General features: G+C 44.2%; 1 long non-coding RNA gene across 2 annotated transcripts in view; it reads left to right on the top strand.

Moving 5' to 3' along the window:
- The window catches only part of LOC139053368 (uncharacterized), a 40,064-nt gene that overhangs the window by 7,155 nt on the left and 9,993 nt on the right, over nt 1–22,916 (top strand). For both annotated transcript variants that reach the window (XR_011510442.1, XR_011510441.1), the window contains exon 4: nt 2,516–2,911. This is a non-coding gene — a long non-coding RNA (uncharacterized lncRNA). The remainder of the gene's footprint in view (nt 1–2,515; nt 2,912–22,916) is intronic.

The raw sequence follows: 22,916 nt of genomic DNA, 5'->3' as shown, positions 1-22,916 counted from the left end.
GCTGGTTATACTTCATGAATACTTTGTTTAGCGCAAAGCGACACACACAAGAAAGACGACAGCACAAGGCACTACTCTCAACTGACATCATTTTATTGCGTCACTCCTTTCTAGACCGCTCAAACTAGAGGAACATGCACAGTGAGCACCATGCGGTGGAGCCACCAACAACATCCGATCCAAAGAGCGCACTCATGCGACAGAATCCAAAAAACCAAATTCAGCGCTGTACAAGGTTAAGGAAGGCACACTAATGCACTGTGACTCCAATGACTTAATGAAAAATGCTTCCTATAACTCTCGGGCGGTGGTGTCACGGCTCTTTTTCAAAATCGTGGTATCACAAAACATGGGTTTGCATTTGCATGTTTTACAATGCTGAGCCAAATGGGAACCTGTGCCTGTTGGTATGGATCGCTCATGTTCTCTAAGGCACTCGTTAACACAGCGGCCTGACTGCCCTACATACACTTTGCCACATGACAAAGGAATCTTATAAACGACACCGACGCTGCATTCTACAACTTCACGTGGTTCTTTTCAGAATCAGGTTTTTTACTTGTTTTAGAAATACAACTGCACAACATTGACAGTTTCTGAGGAGCGGGAAACACTACCAGAATTTGGTATTTAGTTGCGACATTCTTTAGATTGTGCGCCACTCTGTGGCAATACGGCACAACTTCAGGCCTCTTCTTTTGTGTGATGCAGTTACTTTTGTGCCGCTTCCCTTTCAGTTTCTGAAGCAATACCTCCGAGACTGACGTCACCACCACACTTGGGTAACCAGCAGCCTGCAGCCTATTTAACTGTGCAATGAAACTCATGTTCGCAGAGTGATGACAAGATTTCATTAAGGAAGATTCTAAACACATCAAAGCAATGGCGCGTTTCACAGTCTTTGAGTGCGCAGATGCGTAAGGTAAAAGTTCCTTACGTGCGCGTGGCGAGTACATCCAACAGGCGTGGCCTGTTGTAAGGATAGCTGCAAATCTAAAAACTGGAGTTTACCGTCCCTAGATAGCTCATATGTGAAAGTGAAACCTTTGCCATTGTCATTGAACAGTGTTAAAATATCAGCTACTGTCACGGAGCATTCGTTGTTAGTCTGTTTTATCACAACAAGAAAATCGTCAACATATCTAAAAATTTGAACCGAATCATTGTTTAAGGCACTCTTAAGAGCGCGGTCGACAAAAGATAAAAAAATATTACAAAGAGCAGGCGCCACACATGAACCAATACACACACCATTTTTCTGGATAAAACGGTTATTTTCGAACAGGATAAAAGTTGCACTTAAATAAAATTCAAGAAGGGACATGAAACTTTCCGAAGATAACCCGGTGGCATTGCGAAAATCTACCGTAAAAACCGGAATATAGGTCGAACTTTTTTTCAAAAAACCATAGCGAAAAGTCGACCCTCGACTTATATGCCGGACATTGGCGGAAAAACTGCGAAGTCTTGCAACAATGGGCGGATAAAGTAAACAGCCACCATCGCCATCATCAGCAGCGCGGCGTTGGTTCTTTATTCTATGGCGTGGCACCGGCATTTTGCGTTTCCACTGTCGCAAAGATCTTTTGTGTCTTTCATGGTATGCGGGTCCCAGAGTTCGGAAGCATATTCTAACTTTGATCTCACTATTGCATTGTAGGCTAACATTTTAATCCTTACAGGCGCATTTTTAAGCTTTCTTTTTATGAACCACAATTTTTTTAGCGCAGCTGAGCAAACATCCGAGATATGAGTTGACCATGTAAGCTTATTGTTGAGGGTAACGCCAAGGTATTTGTATTTGTCGACTTCGAGGACAGTTCTATTTCCAAGTTGGTACGGAAAAATGCTAGCAGATTTTTTTCTTGTTACGCGTAAAAGTACAGTTTTTTCCGCATTGAGCTCCATTCCCCAATTGGAACACCAGTCAGTGATTTCTACAAGGCATCTTTGCAGCACAAAATGATCATCATAGGACACAATTTCCTTGGACATAACACAATCATCCGCGTATAACCGTATGGACACATTACCAGGAATAACATCAATCAAGTCATTAACATAGATTAAAAATAACAATGGTCCTAGTACACTGCCCTGAGGGACTCCTGAGCTGACCTGACGGGCACTGGAAGTACAATTCCTAATATCAACAAACTGTTCTCTGTTTTTGAGATAAGCACATATCAACTGTATGATACAAAATGGGAGTCCAATTTTATCTAATTTATGTAATCGCTTTGCATGGGGAACTTTATCAAAAACTTTGCTGAAGTCCAGAAAGAGCACATCTATTTGTCCAGATAAATCAAGTATGCGAGATAGCTCATGTACGGTTGTTACGAGTTGAGTTACAGTGGAGAGTCCTTTCCTGAAACCATGCTGAAAAGGTGATAGTATGCTATGATCTTTCAAAAACTCTTGTATAAAACCAACGACTTTCGCCGTGCCCAGTGGGCACGGCGAAAGCGCTGCGGACAAGGTGCTCAAAATGCTACCTCTTTTCCTGGTACAGGTCCTGCTGCTGTCAAGTGCGCATGCATCTTCGCAGACTATCGCCGAGCTTCATCAAGTTTGAACAGAAGAATTCGTCACCAAAGATAGCACATCTGGCAGCGCCGTCACCGTGGGCACGCCACAGGTGCTGCTGCTGTCAAGTGCGCATGCATCTTCGCAGACTATCGCCGAGCTTCATCAAGTTTCAACAGAAGAATTCGTCACAAAAGATAGCACATCTGGCAGCGCCGTCTCCGTGGGGACGCCACAGGTACATGGATATCAGACGACATCGACCGTGACGTCATCAGCCCTTGGCCCTATAAATTTGGCACCACACCCGTCCGTCTTCAGTGGGCACGGCGAAAGCGCTGCGGGCAAGGTGCTCAAAATGCTGCGTCTTTTCCTGGTACAGGTTAGTTATGTGTGCACCATACGATCTGACGATAGGTTTCTTGTTCTCCTACCGTGCCCACGCACATGTCTAGGCTGTGCCTATAGCTGCTATTGCTCATGTATGCTGCTTGTTTGTGGAGATATAGAAATGAATCCAGGCCCAACAGTTGATGAAATGTTTCAGAGACTCATTGAGGGGCAGAAAGACATTAGGTCTCATTTAGAGGCAACGGAAAGGGCACTGGGGAACTTTGGTGATCGCTTGAATAAGATAGAGGCAAACATAAAAGATCTACAGATGAAAACAGATGGGATTGACAACATAAGCATAGCTTTAAATGGTGTGCAGGATGCACTTACACGGCATCAAGCCAGACTCGATGATTTAGAAGATAGAAGTCGGAGGTCAAATTTAAATGTTTTTGGCGTAAAGGAAGATCTTATTGAATCAGAGTCAGACTTGCGCAGAAAAGTTATCGATGATCTCTTTTCTGCTAAATTGGGAGTGCAGTGTTCATCTGTAGCTCGAATCCAGACTGGGGAAAAGTTCTTCTAATCGCCCTGTCATAATGTACTTTCAGGACTATAGAGAAAAGCAAGCGGTCTGGAGCAATGTATCTAAACTAAAGGGAAAAAACAGTAGAATCGATAATGACTACTGCGCGGAAACATTGTGCAAATGAAAGCATCTTTGGCAAAGTGCAAAACTTGAAAAAAAGGCTGGAAGTAAGATTTCCTTGGGTTATGACAAGTTGAAGATCGATGGGCGGTACTATAAATGGGATGCTGCTCTAAACTCTAGAACATTGATAGAGCGCAACACCAGATCCTTATTTGAAAGCTAACGGCCAGATACGTCCGATGTGCGGTTAGTTTCTTTCAATGCAAGAAGCATTGTGAACAAAAAAGATAAACTGGAAGATTGTTTGCACTCTTTGGATCCGCACGTGTGTGTCATAACTGAAACCTGGCTACACGACCAAATAAGTGACGATGACATAGTCCCACCAGGTTATCGGTTATATCGGCGGGACCGAGGATCTAGAGGGGGTGGTGTTGCTGGGGTTGCTAAATCCTTTGTCGATGTTGACGTAGAAAGCCAGATTGCTGAGCATGAAAGCCTTTTTTTGAAAATCAAAGTGAAGGAAACGGCGTTTTATTTGTGTGCAGTTTATCGTGCTCCAGACACTGATGAAAGCTTTCTGAGTAAATTGTATGACCGTTTGTTGTTGTTGCGAAATAAGAATGTTATTGTAACGGGTGACCTTAATATGCCTTTATTAAATTGGAACAATCTATCTTTTGGATTATCGCATACGAGCGATAGAATCCTTGATGTTATGCTTGCTCTTGGTCTTGACCAAATAGTTACTGAATGTACTCGCGGAACATCAATTCTTGACTTGCTGTTCATTAGTGAAGGATTCAGACAAGGAACTGTTACAATTGAACCCGGCATATCTGACCATATGTTAATTTCTTTTCCCTGGAAGGTCGGCAAATCAAAAACACGTGGGCTTGATGTCGCTACAGTGAAGGAATTTAGTAGAGCTGACGATGTGGCGATTATTGACTATATTGAAGAAAATGTTGGGATTACATGTGATGATGTGGAAAGCTCTTGGCAAAGTTTCGCTAATGTGCTTAGGCATTGCATTAAAAAATACGTTCCAAACAGAAAAATACATAAAAAGCGGAAACATCCATGGATTACTCGTGAAATTATACACATTAAGCGTAGACTTAAGAGATATCGTAAGAAGCAGGGGACGTCAACGCCACTTTTTATAGAAATCAAACGTGACCTATTATCAAAGGTGAGCTGCGCCAGGACTAAATATTTTACACACACATTAGCAGAGTTTCTAAAGACTGATCCGCAGAAATTTTGGCAGCATTTGAGCAAACCCAAAGATGCACTTACTAAAATAAAAGTTAGGGACAAGATTATCACTGATGCTGCCGAAATAGCTGAGAATTTTAATCAGTATGTCTACGAGGTGTTTTCAGAATTAGATGAATATGAAATAAAAGCAGTGGCTGCACCAGAGGATGGCATTGAAGTAACTCGTGAGGGTGTTCTGGCGATGCTCTTGAAACTGGACACTAAAAAATCCGCTGGACCCGATGGTCTTCCGAATGTATTTTTGAGGTGTTACGCAGAACAAATATCGGGCTGCCTCACAGACATCTTTAAACTCTCATTAGCAAACGGAAAAATTGCTTCACAATGGAAAATAGCACGGGTGGTTCCCGTATATAAAAAAAGTGATCGATTGTCTGTTTCAAATTATCGGCCTGTTTCCATAACATCCAGTTGCTGTAAGATGTTGGAGCATATTGTAGCCGGTTACCTGCGAAAGTTCCTGAGCGATCATAATCTTTTGTCGGATAATCAGCACGGGTTTCGGCAGGGGTTATCCACAGTTACTCAGACTGTTTTGTCTGTACATGAATTTGCGCGGGTGCTTGATATGCCTGGGCAAACGGACGTGGTTTTCTTTCATTTTAGCAAGGTATTCGATAAGGTGCCACATGGCAAACTTCTCTATAAGATGGAATGTATGGGTATTGGCCTCGAGCTCCACCACTCGAAAAGCTGGCGCCACCGTCGGCGTGACGTGCTAGGAGAGATCACGTGGATATAGCGGCCGCGTCGGCTGCTTCGGGCGCGCCAAAGCGAGCTGAAAACGAGTTTAAATTCCCTCGTACGCTGCGGTCGTTTAGTGGCGAAATTTTCCCGCTTCGAGTGTCTCCTTTACAACGCTTGAAAGCACTACAATAGGTAGTGGCTGCCTTTGAAGGCGCGCAACATGGTAGGCTACTGCTCGGTGCCGCAGGGCCGGACACACGTAACGGAGGCCGGTGTCAGGCTTATTCACACGTAGCCGCAGGACAAGAAGCTGCGTGAAGATTGGCTCGCGAAACATAAAACCGGCAAACAGTCATCGGCTACAACTCGGGTATGCAGCAAGCACAGACGCGAGGAAGATTTCTGCTACGGCGCCCGGTCTGCGATGTTCTGAAAACGCGCACTGAGACGCTTGCCCGAGTCCGCTGTCGATGCTTGTCGATGAACTTGTCGATGCTATAGATACTGGCAAGTTCAGTGGAGTGGAAAGGGAGCGGTAAGAAGCACATTTATAAAAGCATGGCATATAGTTATGTTTGTGTTATGAATTAATGCACTGGATTACAAAAAAGGAGCAGCGGGAAATTGCACGCTGAGAACACCGATAAACATACAGTGCGACGCAACTCGAGAAATAGTATTGAAAGGTCGAAGAATTTAGAAGAAAAAAAAAAGATTGAATCGTTGCGACGGCACATCACAGTCCCCGTAGGCGTCGAAGTCTCTACAATGAAATTATTTTTTAACAGCTCTGATAGCGCCCACGCAACAATGGTTGCTTGTATACTGTCAAATGCTCATATTCTGCGGCCTAAAGCTCATGGCACGGTGTGAAAACGCGTGCGCGGAGAAAGCGACACAGTGTGCGCACAAGCATGCAGATGCGCAGTCGGTCGCTGCGAATCTGCGCGATCGCTGCATTGAGGCTTCGTTCTATTACACTCCATTTAGTTATACAAACACTATAAGAAGATATTTCACATAGTTTGCTCCCAGCGTTTACCTACCTTTCACGCAAGAAGCCGGTTCGGGAGACTCCATCGCGGCGACCGCGCGCAGTCACGTTCGCTGTACGTATTCGGTAAAGAGATAGTGTCTGTAAACGATTGTGTGCTTTCAGTTTGCCCAAGCTTATTATTTGACAGTAAGAAACTTCTCTCGTTTCGAAAGTACTTACAGAAATGTCCGGGAGAGCTCGCGCGTGGTGTTTTCAGTGAGCACTGACAGCAAAACCTATGAGGAACGCGCCACGTGATCCCTCATACTACGCCAGCGAGGCGCTTCCGATAGATGGCGACTCCGTAACTCCTCGCTGCCAATACCATTTTTTATTATTCGATGGATTCAAGACTACCTTACAGACAGACGGCAAGATGTGGAAATTAATAAGACCGCTTCTAGTGTTGTTAATGTTCATTCAGGAGTTCCTCAGGGAAGTGTGCTGGGACCTTTGTTTTTAATATATGTAAATGATTTAGTTGCGGTTGTTCCTAAAGATGTCTCTGTTAAGTAGTTTGCAGACGACTGTGTTGTGTTTAAACAAATTTCATCTGAACATGACCACATCTCTGTTCAAAAAGCTGTTTTTGCTATTGAAGAATGGTGTCTGAAATGGGCTATGGAACTTAATAGTGAAAAAACTGTTCTCTTACGGAACTAGAAAAAAGTCTCCCATTTTGCTTCCTTACTTTCTTCGCGGCAACATGATTTTGGAAGTTGACAAATATAAATATTTAGGCATAACACTCGACAATAAGTTAAAATGGTCGGCTCACATTACTAATATTTCCTGACATTACTAATATTACCTGACATCCCCGTACAAAAGAGGCAAAGTTTAGTATTATTAATGTCAACGCCCGAAGTATCCTAAATAAGTTGGAATCCCTAGAGAGCATTGTCTTGGAGCATGAACCAGATGTTATGGGTATTACAGAGACATGGCTACGTAAGGATGTAAATGATTCGGAGGTCACACCCGCTGGGTATTCAATTGTCAGAAGAGATCGGGAAGGTCGAGGTGGTGGCGTAGCATTCTTGATAAAGAATGGTGTACCATATGATATTCTCGAGACCGAGAAAGTGATGGAAACGGTCTGAATCAAAACAAAGTTGAGTGCACATCAAGTCCTTATTGGTTGTATTTACAGGGCTCCTAACTCACCCGTAGATGTTATTTTGCATTTAAGAAAATTTATGGAGTCGAACATGCATCAAGGCAATAACATTATACTTTTAGGTGATTTTAACTTGGCCGGCATTGATTGGCCGACACTTTCACCGGGACAGACTGAGGTTTCAAGTTGTGACCAGCTTTTGGAGCTAGCTTTCAGTTTAGGCCTAACCCAGGTAGTGACAGATTATACAAGAATCTGTGAGACTAAGTCATCAATACTTGATGTAATTTTTCTGTCAAATTCCTTAATACCATATCTAGAAATATGTAAAACGGAGGATGGTCTTTCAGACCATAAAATGGTGCAAGCATTTCTAAACTTAGGACCTGTACCATACCCATGTGCTCTTCACAAAACATTTTTGAAGTTTTCCTCTGCCAGTGATGTTGGTGTGTTAGACCTTTTAGAGCGTTCTTTCGACCATTTTGTTCATCTCTTTGAGTCAAATACTAGTACAGATAATTTATGGGACTACTACTTTGCAACGGTCATGGATTGTATTAAAAACTACATACCAAAGTGCTATAAAAGAATTAAAAGGAAAAATCCTTGGATTACAAGGGAAGTTATACATCTAAAGAGAAGATTAAGGCGAAAACGTGGGGACTGTTCGAGGAATCCAACCCCCGATAAGAAAATCTCAATTCAACACATGAGCCATGACGTGAAATGCCTTATAAAACAATCTAAAGACAAGTTTTATAATGTGACACTTACGAAGTTCCTTAAAGAGGCGCCGCAGAAGTTCCGGCGGTACGTCAACCCATCCACAAAACCGTTATCCTCAGAATCCTGCAGTACTGCTGCAATGCAAGCTGATAATTTTAATGCTTACTTTGCATCCATTTTTACTAAAGATAATGGTCATACACCTCATGTAGCCTACACAGCTGCTAGACCACCCATTGCAGACATTGAAATCAATGAACAAGGTGTTTTAAATCTTCTCCTGTATATTGATGTTAAGAAGAGCCCTGGTCCTGACGGCATTCCAAATGAATCTTTACGTAGATATGCAGAATGGAACTCTAAATACCTAACTAAAATTTTTCAGTCCTCTGTTGATAGTGGTTGCTTCCCGGTAGCATGGAAATGCACAAAAATCATACCTATACACAAAAGTGGCAGTACAGTGGAAGTGGCAAATTACAGACCAATTTCTATTATAAGCGCATGTTCTAAGCTCCTTGAGCACATTGTTAATAAACAATTAGTTTCTTACTTGGACAAATACAACTTGTTTTTTCCTGGACAGCACGGTTTCCGAAAACGGCTCTCAACAACCACCCAGCTCATTGAAATCGTACATGACCTCTCTGAAACGTTAAACTCCCGTGGTCAAACAGACATAATCTTCCTCGACTTTGCGAAAGTATTCGACAAAGTGTCCCATCCGAAGTTAATCATAAAAATTGATTCTGTATTTCAGAGCCCCGCAATCACTCAGTGGTTTTCATCTGACCTTTCTTCTAGAGAACAATACGTTGAATTCGGGGGGTGCACATCACGCCCTTCCCGTGTTGTGTCCGGAGTCCGCAAGGAAGTGTCCTAGGTCCTCTTTTATTTCTGATCTTTATAAATGACTTGCCCAGTAATATTAGTGTCCCTGTCAGACTGTTTGCTGATGATTGTGTGATGTATAATAAAATTCGGGATAGTAATGATCAGGCCAATTTACAGTCTAGTCTGCAAATAATTAAAAAATGGCTGTGGCTTAGCTAAGGTTAAGCCCAGGATGCGAAGCATACTAGCCTTTATTTTAGTTGTTGAACCACTGTTTAGCTTGGTGAACTGCTGTTGCTTGGCTATATTTGGTTCGGCTAGACGAAGAAACAACTCATGCGTTACTCTGCTTCGCCTTGGACGCCCCGCATTGCACGTGGTGAGCGTCGAGCAACGCATCGTTCGGCGCGGCAACGAAATGTGTGCCTGAGCAAGCGACGCACGCCTGAGCCTTAGAAACAGCTCGTTTCTAAGGCAACGCCGCATTCACTAGAGGCGCTTTTGTACCGCTTTGAAGCATCGTACTCGTGGCTCAGTGGTAGCGTCTCCGTCTCACACTCCGGAGACCCTGGTTCCATTCCCACCCAGCCCATCTTGCAAGAGTTGAGCCAAAGTCACTTCTCCTCTGTCGTGACGTCACGGTGTCACGTGGTATTCAAGGCGACACCGCCGCGCCTGAGGAGCTGGGTTGAGCTCTCGTAATATGCTTCGCATAAAAATGGTGTGACGATTGGCAGATGGAACTAAACGCAGCTAAGTCTGTTGTTATGTCCATAACGAGAAAGAAAAAAATTTTGGGTTACCCTTACAATATAAATAGTATAACTATTAGCAGAGTCGATAAACATACCGTAAAAACCGGACTATAGGTCGGACCGGAATATAGGTCGACCCCCCAACTAACCAGTCCTAAAAATGAAAAAAATATTTTTCAATGGCAAAAGTACTGAAAGACACCCTTACCTTGAAACAAATGCGACTCAGCCGGTTGCACAATGGTGACAGTATTTATTTAAATGCTGCTCGCATGTGCACCTGGCTAAGTTTTTAACAGCATCGCGCGACCATCGACCCGCGTGCTTGTCAGCACCTTATTAACGGCTCTAAGCGGCGAAACAAACGAGATAGCGCATGTGTACACATGCGCTTACTTTCGCTATTTCGCCGGTCCGTGCCGTGATGATAAGGTGCTGACACACACGCGGGTCGATGGTCGCGCGATGCTGTTAAAAATTGGCTGGGTGTGCAGTACACAGAAGGACACAAAGTGCGCAAGCGCTACTCCGAATCGGAGTCGTCCGAACTAGAGTCCGATGTCGAGTGCTTCTCGCTGCCCACGTCCCATAGAGCATCGTCCTCTGTGCCGTCCAGCGCGTTGCTTATGCAGCATTTTCTGAAAGACTTGCGCACCATCTCTTCGGGGAGAGATTTCCACGCCGACGACACCCAGCCACAAACAGTCGCAAGCGGTGGACGTCGCAGGCGGCCGGCGGGGGTAGTCGGGTTATCGCCCTGCATCCATTCATTATAGAGTTCGCGCACTCTATCTTTAAACGGCTTATTGAGCACAACGTCTAGTGGCTGCAGCACAGATGTCAGTCCACCAGGGATGACCACGAGGTCCGTCTTGCCGTCGCACAGGGCCCGCTTGACGTTGGCTGTGAGGTGGCCTCGAAATGAGTCCAGAACGAGCATGTTCGCTCGCTCAAAGAGGGCACCAGGTCGCCGCTTCCAGACGAGCCGGACCCACTCCTGCATCAGATTCGTTCATAAAACAGTTTTCATTTACCCGGACGATGACGTCGCGTGGGAATTCCTCTTTCGGCAATGTTTTTCTTTTAAAAATGATGAAAGGGGGCAGCTTCTTCCCATCAGCTGTACATGCGAGCATCACAGTGAACCGCGAGTGCTCGTTGCCCGTTGTCAGAAGCTTGATTTGCTTGGCTCCTTTCTCGGAAACAGTCCGGCTTGAGGGCATGTCAAACCACACTGGCGTTTCGTCGGCGTTTCCTATCTGTCCGATCATGTAGTCGCGTTGCTGCCGAAGCGCAATTACATATCGCTGAAACTCGATTAGTTTGTCCTCGAATTCTGCGGGCACTTTCTGGCACACAGAAGTACGGCGTCGTAGTGCAAAGCCCTTCCTCTTCATGAAATGCCGCACCCAGGATGGCGAGCCCTTGAATTGCGCCCTCGTCAGTCCAGAGGCGGGCGCGATCTCTACCGCTTTAAAACGGATGGATTCAGTCGTCACAGGCAGCGATCTTGCACGAAGCTCCCGGATGAAATCCGCAACCTTGTTTTCCAGTTCTGGATACGCTGCAGTCCGCCCACGAAATGAAGTTTTCTTTTGGTTGCTGCAAGCAACCAAAAGCTGCTTCTGCTTCCGCCAGTAGCGAATGCTTTTTTCCGACACTCCAAATTCGCGCTGTGCCGCCAGGTTGCCGTTAGCTTCCGCGTACTCGATCGCCTTTTTTTTGAAGGCGACGTTAAATTGCCGTCGGCTTCCGCTCATTTTTAAACAAAATGAAACAATGCAAACGCAAAATGACGATGCTACCACGTCGCCACGCCGCGCCGCGCTGCTGCTGATGGCGATGGCGGCTGTTTACTTCATGCGCCCATTGTTGCAAAACTTCCGTAGTTTTTCCGCCAATGTCCGGTATATAAGTCGAGGGTCGACTTTTCGCGATGGTTTTTTGAAAAAAAGTTCGACCTATATTCCGGTTTTTACGGTAAGTATCTAGGAGTAACGTTAACTTCTGACCTCAGATGGAATCAACACATTCATGCTGTATGTGGTAAGGCCAGCAAAGTGCTCTGGAGCCTAAGACGGAATATAAGTGCGTCCACACCTGAGGTCAAAATTTTTGCCTATAAATCCTTAATACGTCCTATCTTGGAGTATGCTAAAGCTGTATGGGATCCCCACACTAAATCCAACCAACAAAAGATTGACAGAATCCAGAGGTTAGCATCAAGGTTCATTTTTAACAAGTATCGCTACTGCCAATCCCCCACTGAACTTTTTAAGCTTGCCGACTTACCTCCGCTAGACTTACGTACCAAGTATGAGCGACTGAAACTAATTTACCTTATCATTAATGGTCACTTGCTTGTCGACAAACACAAGTACTTCAAAATCTCGACAAATGAAACATCCAGACATCGTCATAGCCAGTACATCACACCCCCTCAGGTCAGAAATGACTGTTTCAAGTACAGCTTTGTCCCGAGAGGCATTACGGAATGGAATGCGCTCCCCGACTCTGTCATGTCGGCCTCATGCGTTGAGGAGTTTTTGCAATGTGTACATGTTATTCTTTTTGCCGCTAACTAATATGTATATCATAACTTTGTCAAAGGTGTATCTGCTCATTTTGTTTCTTATTTTGGGGAAGTTTGTAGGTGCATAAAATCCAAACCGATTCGCGTCCCTGCTGAAATGTCTTCTGCTGTTCATTTACTTGCTTTTGTTGTCATACTGTATCCTTGTATGTGTTTGTATTTTCCACTCCTGTAACGGCCCTTCATGGGCTGACAGTATTATTAAATAAAATAAAAATAAATAAAATTTCTACATCTGCACTTCGAAAGCTATAGGTTTTACGAAGAAAGCTAAAAACTGCCCCTGCACACATAAAAAAATTGGCTTACGAAACTTGTGTGCGGTCTTTACTTGAATATGCTTCAGTAGTGTGGGACCCATACACAAAAAAAGATATAATGATCCTTGAAAAAGCCAATAGGAAAGCGGTTAGGTTTATAAACGGAAAATACAAAAGGGAAGACTCTCCTTCGCAGTTAATGATCTCAAATAGCATTCATACACTAGAAACCCGCAGAAAGATTAATAGATTGATATTCTTGAACAATAGTTTAACAGGAAAAAATAAGCTCCAGCTTCCAGAGTGCATTAAGCGTCCTCTAGTGAGAAGGACTCGGAGCGTTCATGAGCATTCACTTGCTCCCATCTTCGCCAAAACTAACAGCTTTAAGTACAGTTTTTTCCCTAGAACAGTACAAGATTGGAATTCGTTACCGGCATCTGTTTTTTCCTCACAAAATTTTTCTGATGCGTTACATCATCTACTTACCTGATATTTATTTATTTATTTATTTATTTAGAAATACTGCCAGCTGCTTTTTAGCAGCCATAGCAGGAGTGGTACATAGAAAATTCAAAGGGATACTGTACAAGCAAAGAAAATGTCAAAATAAAATTCGAACACAGCAAGCTCACACACAGTGTTTCACAGATCATACTTGTACGCTACTGCGCAGAACAATATCTCTGAAACTAATGACATGAGTTGAATAAAAATTCGGTACGAAAGGAATTGCGTACTTCGCTCACAACTGAGAAATAGCCGATAAGAAAGAGTCAACAGTACGTTTGTTCGTTGCCTCTTGTGGAAGCCTGTTCCATTCTCTTATCGTTCTAGGAAAAAATGAAAATTGATAAGCGATAGTTCTAGCCTGGGGTACAATAAGGGTAAGTTCGTGTTTTCCGCGGGTACTTCTACACGTGTTAAACTGTAAGTATTCGTCAAAATTCATTTTAGTTTGGCCGTTCACTATCGTGTAAAGCATCTTCAGACGGTGTAGCTTACGGCGTTCCTCCAGTATTGGAAGGCCAGACCTTGAACGAAGATCAGATAGTGATACTTGTCTTCCGTACGCATTAAAAATAAACCTGAGTGCTTTTTTTGTACTTTTTCCAGCTTTTCTGTATCAGTTTTAGTGTGCGGGTCCCAAACGACATCACCATATTCAAGTAGAGGATGCACCAGTGAAGTATAACCAACTAGTTTCGTCTTGCTTGTACAGTGCTTCAGACGTTGCCGCAGTAACCATAGTCTTTTTGAGGCTGTCGAAACTATCTTTTTAAGTTTTGTATGTTTTGTATCCTTGTGCTGCTAATATTGTATAATTTTATTCTTTTGGTATCCGTATGCTGCTAATATTGTTCAATTTTATTCTTTTGGTTTATTCTTTTGATATATGTGTGCTGCTAACATTGTATACATTTTATGCTCTTGGTTATGTAACAATGTAAATTCACTCCTGCTTGGGTCAAGCAATGGCCTGCAGTATTCTGAAATAAATAAATAAATAAATATGTTCCAATAGCTTACAACACGAGCTAGTAATAGATATAGGATGGTAATTTGAAACAGATTGGCGGTCTCCTTTCTTGTGTACCGGCACAACATGTGCTTTACTCCAGACTGATGGTATTGCACCTAACTTTAAGGATAACTGGAAAAGATTAGAAATGAATTCAGATAATTACTCAGAATATTGCCTCAAGAAAGCATTAGGAATGTTATCGGCCCAGCTGACTTCTTAATAGTGTTTATATTTAGAAGCAATGCCAGGACACCTTCGCGACTGATTAAAATATTATCTACCGATGGGCTACTTGCACTGGAAAGTTCACACTCATCACGTTCTGTAAACACACTTTGAAAATATACATTGAAGTATTCAGCAATGCAGTGCGCATCTTCTATTTCAATTCCGTTGACGTTAATGCTTTGTATCTGTTGTCTTCTCTGGCTTAGATGCTGCCAGAATTTTTTAGGATCGCTAGAAATAAATTCTTCAAGATTCAAGCTGTAAAACTCATCTCTAGCCGAATTTACCTTTTGTAGTAAGTCTTGTTTCAGCTGCGTAATCTGCAATCAAATCAGATCCAAAAATGTGGTGACGCTCGGGAAATGTGCATGCACAGTACTATAGTGCATCACGCAGGTCTCCCAATCCTTTCTTATCTAGTGTGTGTCCCTCCATTCACTTTACTCAGGTACGGCTGTGCTGTGAAGATCGTTACCGATGGGGGAGCTTCCTGTTTACACAGCAGAAGCGATACTCGTATCTATAGAGATCAAACTTCAAGGGTCCCAGAAAACTGGAAGAATGCAAACATACTAATCCACAAAAAGGGAGACTTTAAAGAATTGAAAAACCATAGGCCCATTAGCTTACTCCCAGTTTTATATAAAATATTCACCAAGATAACTCGCAATAAAATAAAGGCAACACTAAGCTTTTCCCAGCCAAGGGAAAAGGCTAGCTTCAGGAAGGGATACTCTACAATGGATAACATCCATGTCATTGATCAGGTCATTGAGAAATCCGCAGAGTATGATCAACTTCTCTATATGGCTTTCATAAATTACGAAAAGGCATTTGATTCAGTAGAGATAACAGCAGCCATAGAGGCATTACGTAATCAAGGAGTACTGAACGCTTACGTAAATATATTGGAAACTCTATAGGTGCCTTTATTCTCCACAAGAAAAGCAGGGAGATACCTATAAAGGAAGAGGCCAGACAAGGAGACGCAATCTCTCCAATGCTGTTCACTGCGTCCTTAGAAGAAGTATCCAAGCTATTAATTTGGGACGATTCAGGAGTAAGGATCGGCTGTGAATATCTCGGCAACCTTTGGTTTGCAGATGACATTTTGTTCAGCAACACTGGAGTTGAGTTAGAACAAATGATTGAGGACCTGAACAGAGAGAGTAAGAATTGGGTTGAAGATTAATATGTGCAAAACAAAGATACTCATGAATAGCCGGACAAGGGAACAAGAGTTCAGGATCGTCAGTCAGCCTCTGGAGTCTGTGAACGAGTGCATTTACCTTGGACAATTAATCACAGGGAACCCTGATCATGAGAACGTAATTCACACAATGAAAATGGGTTGGAGCACATGCGGCAGACATTGTCATTTCCTGACTGGAAACTTACCATTATCATTGATAAGGAAGGTGTGCAATCAGTGCATTTTATCTACTGCTGACATATCGGGTGGAAATTTGCAGACTGACAATGAAGCTTGAAAACAAGTTAACGACTGCGCAAAGAGCAATGTAACGAAGAATTCTAGGCATAACGTTATGAGACAGAAAGAGGTCTCTTAATGTGCAGGTTAGATAACCGGCGGACCATTAGGGTTACAGGATGGGTGCGAAGAGAGGGGAAGCACAGTCGAGGACGGCAGAAGAGGGGTGGGCGATGAAATTGGGAAATTCACGGGCGCTAGTTGGAATTGGTTGGTGCAGGACAGGTGTAATTGGAGATCGCAGGGAGAGGCCTTCATCCTTGGGTCGACACAAAATAGGCTGCTGCTGCTGATGATGAACATTATGGTTCATTGTATCAGAGGTTTTAGTAGTCTTAAAAGGCTGAGCCCACATGTACCCGAGATCAAGTGAATAATAATATAATCAGTTGATGTTAGCAAAGCCAAGTTAGGTGAACTTCCTGAACTTATACTGAAATGACTAGGTTTCAGCAAGCTAAATTTAAGGTAGTTGTTAATACGGTAAAGCAATAACTCTTCTACAACTTCACTAATTGAAGATAAAATACATATAGGATGATAGTTAGAGACCAGCGTTGGCACCCTTTTTGTGAAGAGGAACTACCTTAGCTTTCTTAGACATCTAGGGAATGTTGTAGCGAAGTGACGCAGTTGTTACTTTTCTGACGCATCAGCTCACCAGGGAGACAACAATGAGAGGGGATGAGTTCAGGCAGGGGCAAGGCCAGATCCGCAGATACGAAGACGAGAAGTCCCATTTGAATAACTAGGTTTATTAACTTAGAATTTAGATTTATGCTCTACTCATATCAAAAACAAAATGATGACACACCGATCGTCGACGGCATGCCTGACCGGCAGGTGGTGAAGTCCCGCCTGTGTGCTGCTGTCTCCTTGCTCTCTCCAAAACTTCTCGGACCATTCCTTAAACGAGTTTCCGCAGCATTCAAGGGACCTGCGGGTTGGCGGGAGGTGCAGGCTTCTCCACCAATGTCCTATTTCGACCCATCGGGCTGGCCGACAGGATCCAATAAGGGCCAGAGTTTAAGAGTCCAAGAATGGTTGGGAAAATACTCCGCATAAAAAATAAATTTGCCCAAAAGTTATCAATTCTTCACGTCCCGTACAGCCGAGCGTGAGAAGAGGGTGCGACACGTGCATGAAGTGACCGTCAGGTATGGCAGCATTGGCCGGGCGGGAGAACATGCCCGAGGCACTGTTGTGGTTATTTCCACACAAACACTTCCCCCGCATCGAGGAATCCGCATTTGTGGAAAGAAAGGGGCCTGTGCTATACTATTTTCGCAACAATATACTGGATTTTACCATAAGGTGACTGCCACTATATCTGGCTCACGATCGAGCAATAAGTTTTCAAATGGCTGCACCTTATTTAAAGGGAAGCTGAAACACTTTTCGAAAAAAATGAGTTCTCTGTGGCATTCTACAGTTTTGAGTCCCCTGAACACGAATATCTCGTTCAAAAAGGGCGGAAACAAGCGAAAGCGGCTGTTTTTTCATGAAAACGCGCACCAGCGCCTCAGGGTATCGCGCGAACGTCGCTGTTGCCCATGATTGGTCGGAGCCGCTGTGACGTCAGTGGCGGCAGTCGCCGGTCGGCGCCGCCGTTTGAGAGCGTAGCACGCTGTTCTGTTCTGGCTGCATAGCTGAGTTGTAAGCATTATGGAATGTTCTCGCTGTCTCGGACAGCTTGTATTTTCGCCGCACATGTTCGAACCGACAGCCGATACGGAAAACGATGGCGGCAACGGCGGCAACGACGATGTTGAGTGTGCCAAAAGCGAGAGCGATGTGTACACCTTCTCGCGCGCTGGAAATCTTAGCTGTTACGTATGCTTTTTTTTTTTCATGTAGCTGCACGTTCCAATGACGGGAGAAAAAATGCGCTAAAGTGTCACTGCAAACTTGCTGCTGGAAGAATGCCGAAGCACTAACTTCTCATTAGATTGTAAACACGGGTACAATTCCGCGATGTCAAGCACCTTGCCGCTGCTTGTCTGAAGTCCCGTGGTTTTCTGAGCGTTGATACACGATCGCGAACATAAGTGCCGCGTTTCAAAGCGCGCACATGCAGTGCTGCGAGGTACAGTCATGGAAGTTGCTTATCATACACATACAGATCGAGATGGTCAGGGGGATTATATGTGCAATATTCAGAATATGGTTCGACGACTTTGCGATTGTGGCTCGATCAAGAATCGGTATGCGCGCTCCATGCTAGTGTTGACATAAAGATATTAGGCAGTTTTAGCACCGCCGTGTGTTAAACATGATAACTGCAACCGTACGTCGAATGTCACTAGGCAAGCCTATACTCCAATTTATACCTCAGGTGCAACGCTGTGGAAGCTACGCACGAAGTCCGGTTACCAAAATTTATTACTGCGCGCGTTTCCGTCTATGGTTCGCAGCGTGCCAGCGGCATTTGCTCGCGCGAGCATGCACGTGAAGCTGCCGCGACGGGCTGCAATTAAAGAATGCCGAAAAGAAAATTGATTTAAAAGAACGTGCTAGCAGCCGTATAAGTACACGGATTGTTTCTATGGGTAAATTCTTTTTTTTTTTTTCATTCAGAACTGAGCTTATATATGAAAAGTTTTCTCAAAAATCGGATCAAGAAACACCGAACTTTTTCTAAGTGCGAACGCAGCTACTGCAAGAAGTATCTCAAGCCTCCACAGCGTTGCACCTGATGTATGAAACGGAGTATAGCAACGCTAGCAACAACGCGTTTCCGCATTTGTCGTAAGGCTATCCGGCTATCGCGGAAATGGTCCGAGCACAGCACAGTTGATTTCGTCGGCACGAACTTATCTCTCCTCACCGCACTGCGCTGCAAGCTTCTTGTGCTTCGGGAACCTGTGAAACACCACATCGTCTCGCCCGCGTGTGTTCGCGCAGCCGATTGCTGCACAGAACGAGGGCATGTTGGGCGCCCTTGGCTGTAGGCACTCACGCAGCACAGAAGGAAAGAACAGTTTACGAAAATCGCAAAACAAACGTGAGCGGCGGCGGCGGCAAATCTCTCGTAGCGTCGTTCAGTAAAGCGCAGGACGGAAAGAGGCATGCCAGCGCATGCCAGCACGCTGGTCCGGCAGCTCGGTCCCCACCAGTGACGTCACTCTCGCCGGTTCTCTCCTCTGGTAACCTCCTCACCCGGCGCTCCGGGAAGCGATGGGGGCGTGTCCGCGGGGGTGATTTAGAAAGCGATTTCCGCCCCTTATATTAACAAAACGAAGAAAAAAAATTCGGAACCGTAAATAATTAGGTCTGTTCTTCCCAATCCCAGCAATTCATGGAAATTGAAAACCGCTTCAGCTTCCCTTTAAGATACTTCGAGTGTTGACGTTTAACAACGTTATTTTTTCTTGCGCTGGTATTGGCGTCTTGCCGGGCGGTTTACTTCGTTTTTTCCTTTTTCCACGTTCGCGTTCTTTTTTTGCTCCATTTTGTCATGCTTCTTTATCTCTACCCTGTCATTCTTTTCGTCATCCCAGATGAAAATACGGTTGTTAATGAATAGTTTGTTGTACGCTAACGACACCTTGTCTTTATTTTCGCGGTTTGCCTGTGCACTGTTCCAGAGTTTCTTTCGGGTCTCTCTAACTTTTCGCGAAAAATCTTCCCCTATTGAGAGGTCTGATTTCTTTAGTTTAAAGCAGTTTTTTAGTATGACACTTTTATCTCTTGCGTCTAGTAATTTAAATATCACTGGCCTCGTCTTGTTCGGTCCTCGTCTTCCTAAACGATGTATGCGCTCAATGGCCACAGGTTCGAGTTCAAGGATTTTTGCGATTATTTCCTCATTTACGGCCTCTTCTAGCGCTTCGCTTGTTTCTTCTTCCATTTCTGGTAGGCCATTAACAATTAAGTTTGACCTTCTGCTACGGTTTTCGATGTCGTCTATTTTTTCTTCAAGACTCTTAATCACTTCAGCTTCGAGTTTCGTAATGAGGTCAAGCTTGCTCTCTATATCTGCTAGTCGCTTTTCTTTGATATCTTTAATGTCGGAAGCAATTTCGGTAAGTTGTTTGGCGATTTGCTTGAGGCCAGGGCTGGGGTTGCTTTCAATATCTCCGCCCATCAACAATAGCTTCTTAAAGTATGTCATGCATGATTCACACACAGCCATATACTGCCATGGGCACGGCAACACCAGCAAGAAACGGTCACTTGAACGGAGGCATTTCCCAAACCGTTTTCTCACCTGCAAAATGTAGACGAACGGGCAATTTGTGAACCGCATGTCGACAGTGCCACCGTGCCCAGTGACAGGGGGTCCCTTGTGGAACGCATATATAGCCGCAGATTGTGCAGACTCCTGGTGGCGCTCTACAGCAGATGGGTAGGCGCATGTGCCGGTAAGGTGATGTAGCTGATAGTCGAAGATCCATGTCGGCAGCGTCGGTGCGTAGTCATTCCTTGCATGCCGGTCCAGCGCAGTCGCAGTGCTCCCGGTAGTTCCGAGCCGCATATCGCCTGCGTCGAGTAGCAGGCCGAAGACGAACTGCAAAATGTAGACGAACGGGCAATTTGTGAACCGCATGTCGACAGTGCCACCGTGCCCAGTATCTTGGAAGAACGCTAACATAATCCTAATCCATAAGAAAGGGGACGCCAAAGACTTGAAAAATTATAGACCGATCAGCTTACTGTCCGTTGCCTACAAACTATTTACTAAGGTAATCGCAAATAGAATCAGGAGCACCTTAGACTTCTGTCAAGCAAAGGACCAGGCAGGATTCCGTAAAGGCTACTCAACAATAGATCATATTCACACTATCAATCGGGTGATAGAGAAATGTGAGGAATATAACCAACCCTTATATATAGCTTTCATTGATTACGAGAAAGCGTTTGATTCTGTCGAAACCTCGGCAGTCATGGAGGCATTGCGGAATCGGGGTGTAGACGAGCCGTATGTAAAAATACTGAAAGATATCTATAGCGGCTCCACAGCCACCGTAGTCCTCCATAAAGCAAGCAATAAAATCCCAATAAAGAAAGGCGTCAGGCAGGGAGATACGATATCTCCAATGCTATTCACAGCGTCTTTACAGGAGGTATTCAGAGACCTGGATTGGGAAGAATTGGGGATAAAAGTTAATGGAGAATACCTTAGTAACTTGCGATTCGCGGATGATATTGCCTTGCTTAGTAACTCAGGGGACCAATTACAATGCATGCTCACTGACCTGGAGAGGCAAAGCAGAAGAGTGGGTCTAAAAATTAATCTGCAGAAAACTAAAGTAATGCTTAACAGTCTCGGAAGAGAACAGCAATTTACAATAGGCAGCGAGGCACTGGAAGTCATAAGGGAATACATCTACTTAGGGCAGGTAGTGACGGCGGATCCGGATCATGAGACGGAAATAATCAGAAGAATAAGAATGGGCTGGGGTGCATTTGGCAGGCATTCTGAGATAATGAACAGCAGGTTGCCATTATCCCTCAAGAGAAAAGTATATAATAGCTGTGTCCTACCAGTACTCACCTACGGGGCAGAAACCTGGAGGCTTACGAAAAGGGTTCTGCTCAAATTGAGGACGACGCAACGAGCTATGGAAAGAAGAATGATAGGTGTAACGTTAAGGGATAAGAAAAGAGCAGATTGGGTGAGGGAACAAACGCGAGTTAATGACATCTTAGTTGAAATCAAGAAAAAGAAATGGGCATGGGCAGGACATTTAATGAGGAGGGAAGATAACCGATGGTCATTAAGGGTTACGGACTGGATTCCAAGGGAAGGGAAGCGTAGCAGGGGACGGCAGAAAGTTAGGTGGGTGGATGAAATTAAGAAGTTTGCAGGGATGGCATGGCCACAATTAGTACATGACCGGGGTTGTTGGAGAAATATGGGAGAGGCCTTTGCCCTGCAGTGGGCGTAACCAGGCTGATGATGATGATTAGCTATTTGTGTCTAAATTAAACAATCACCTGCAACCAGTTTGAGCTTTGCAGGAGGCTGTCCTATCTCTACAATATTGTTACGGTGAAGTGAAGGAAGAAGTTGGATTGGTCGAGAGGAAGACGAAGTCTGGCACTTGCCTGAACGCCATTAACCTCACTTGTAAATATACATTATTTTACATTCGTGGGCCTGCTTTCTCCTGCAACATTTTGGTGGAAGGTGCGGGGTACAATCACGGAACTTCGCAGCGGACGTCACCTACCTGCCGCCACAATGGCAAATCAACCGACACAAGCATACATACATTCCATCTATGTAGAAGACATACAGATAGGTTTCAAATCCTGCAACCTTACAGTGTGTTAGAGACAAGTACAACAGTGCTTGAACAGAGTTTCTAAGTGGCCAGACGAAAATAAGTTTAGAGTGAACCCCCCAAGTTCTTGCACTCTTTTCACCAGGAAGAAAGTTCTTGCTGCGGATCCCAATATGGAAATGCATGGGCAACAAATACCTGCGAACAAAGAGCAGAAGATTTTAGGCATCATACTTGACTCTAAACTTACTTTCATTCTACACATAAGATATCTCAAAGCGAAATGCATAAAAACAACAAACTTACTGACAATTTTATCTTCACACATCCTGGGGCAGCGAGAGGAAATTGTTAACGAATGTTAATGAACTCATCTGTTGCCGCTTGAAGTACCAGCGCGCACGTCATGCTGCCTTAACAATAGCCATAGCTTCATGCGCATATTTGGCAATACACTGTCATTTAACGCATCAGCACTGCCATGTGTCATAACTGTATGGAACAGTCTTCCTGATAACATAGCATGCTTAAATTGGGGCGCTTTTCGCGAAGAATTGCAAAGCTTCCTGTAGGAACATTGTATAAGGATGATATTGACCTGCTTTCCTTCCCTGTTTTTCACACTTGAA

The sequence above is a fragment of the Dermacentor albipictus genome, unplaced genomic scaffold (assembly GCF_038994185.2).
Source record: "Dermacentor albipictus isolate Rhodes 1998 colony unplaced genomic scaffold, USDA_Dalb.pri_finalv2 scaffold_101, whole genome shotgun sequence".
Taxonomy (NCBI): domain Eukaryota; kingdom Metazoa; phylum Arthropoda; class Arachnida; order Ixodida; family Ixodidae; genus Dermacentor; species Dermacentor albipictus.
Note: the sequence above shows the minus strand (reverse complement) of the source record. Positions and strands in the feature narration are given on the sequence as shown.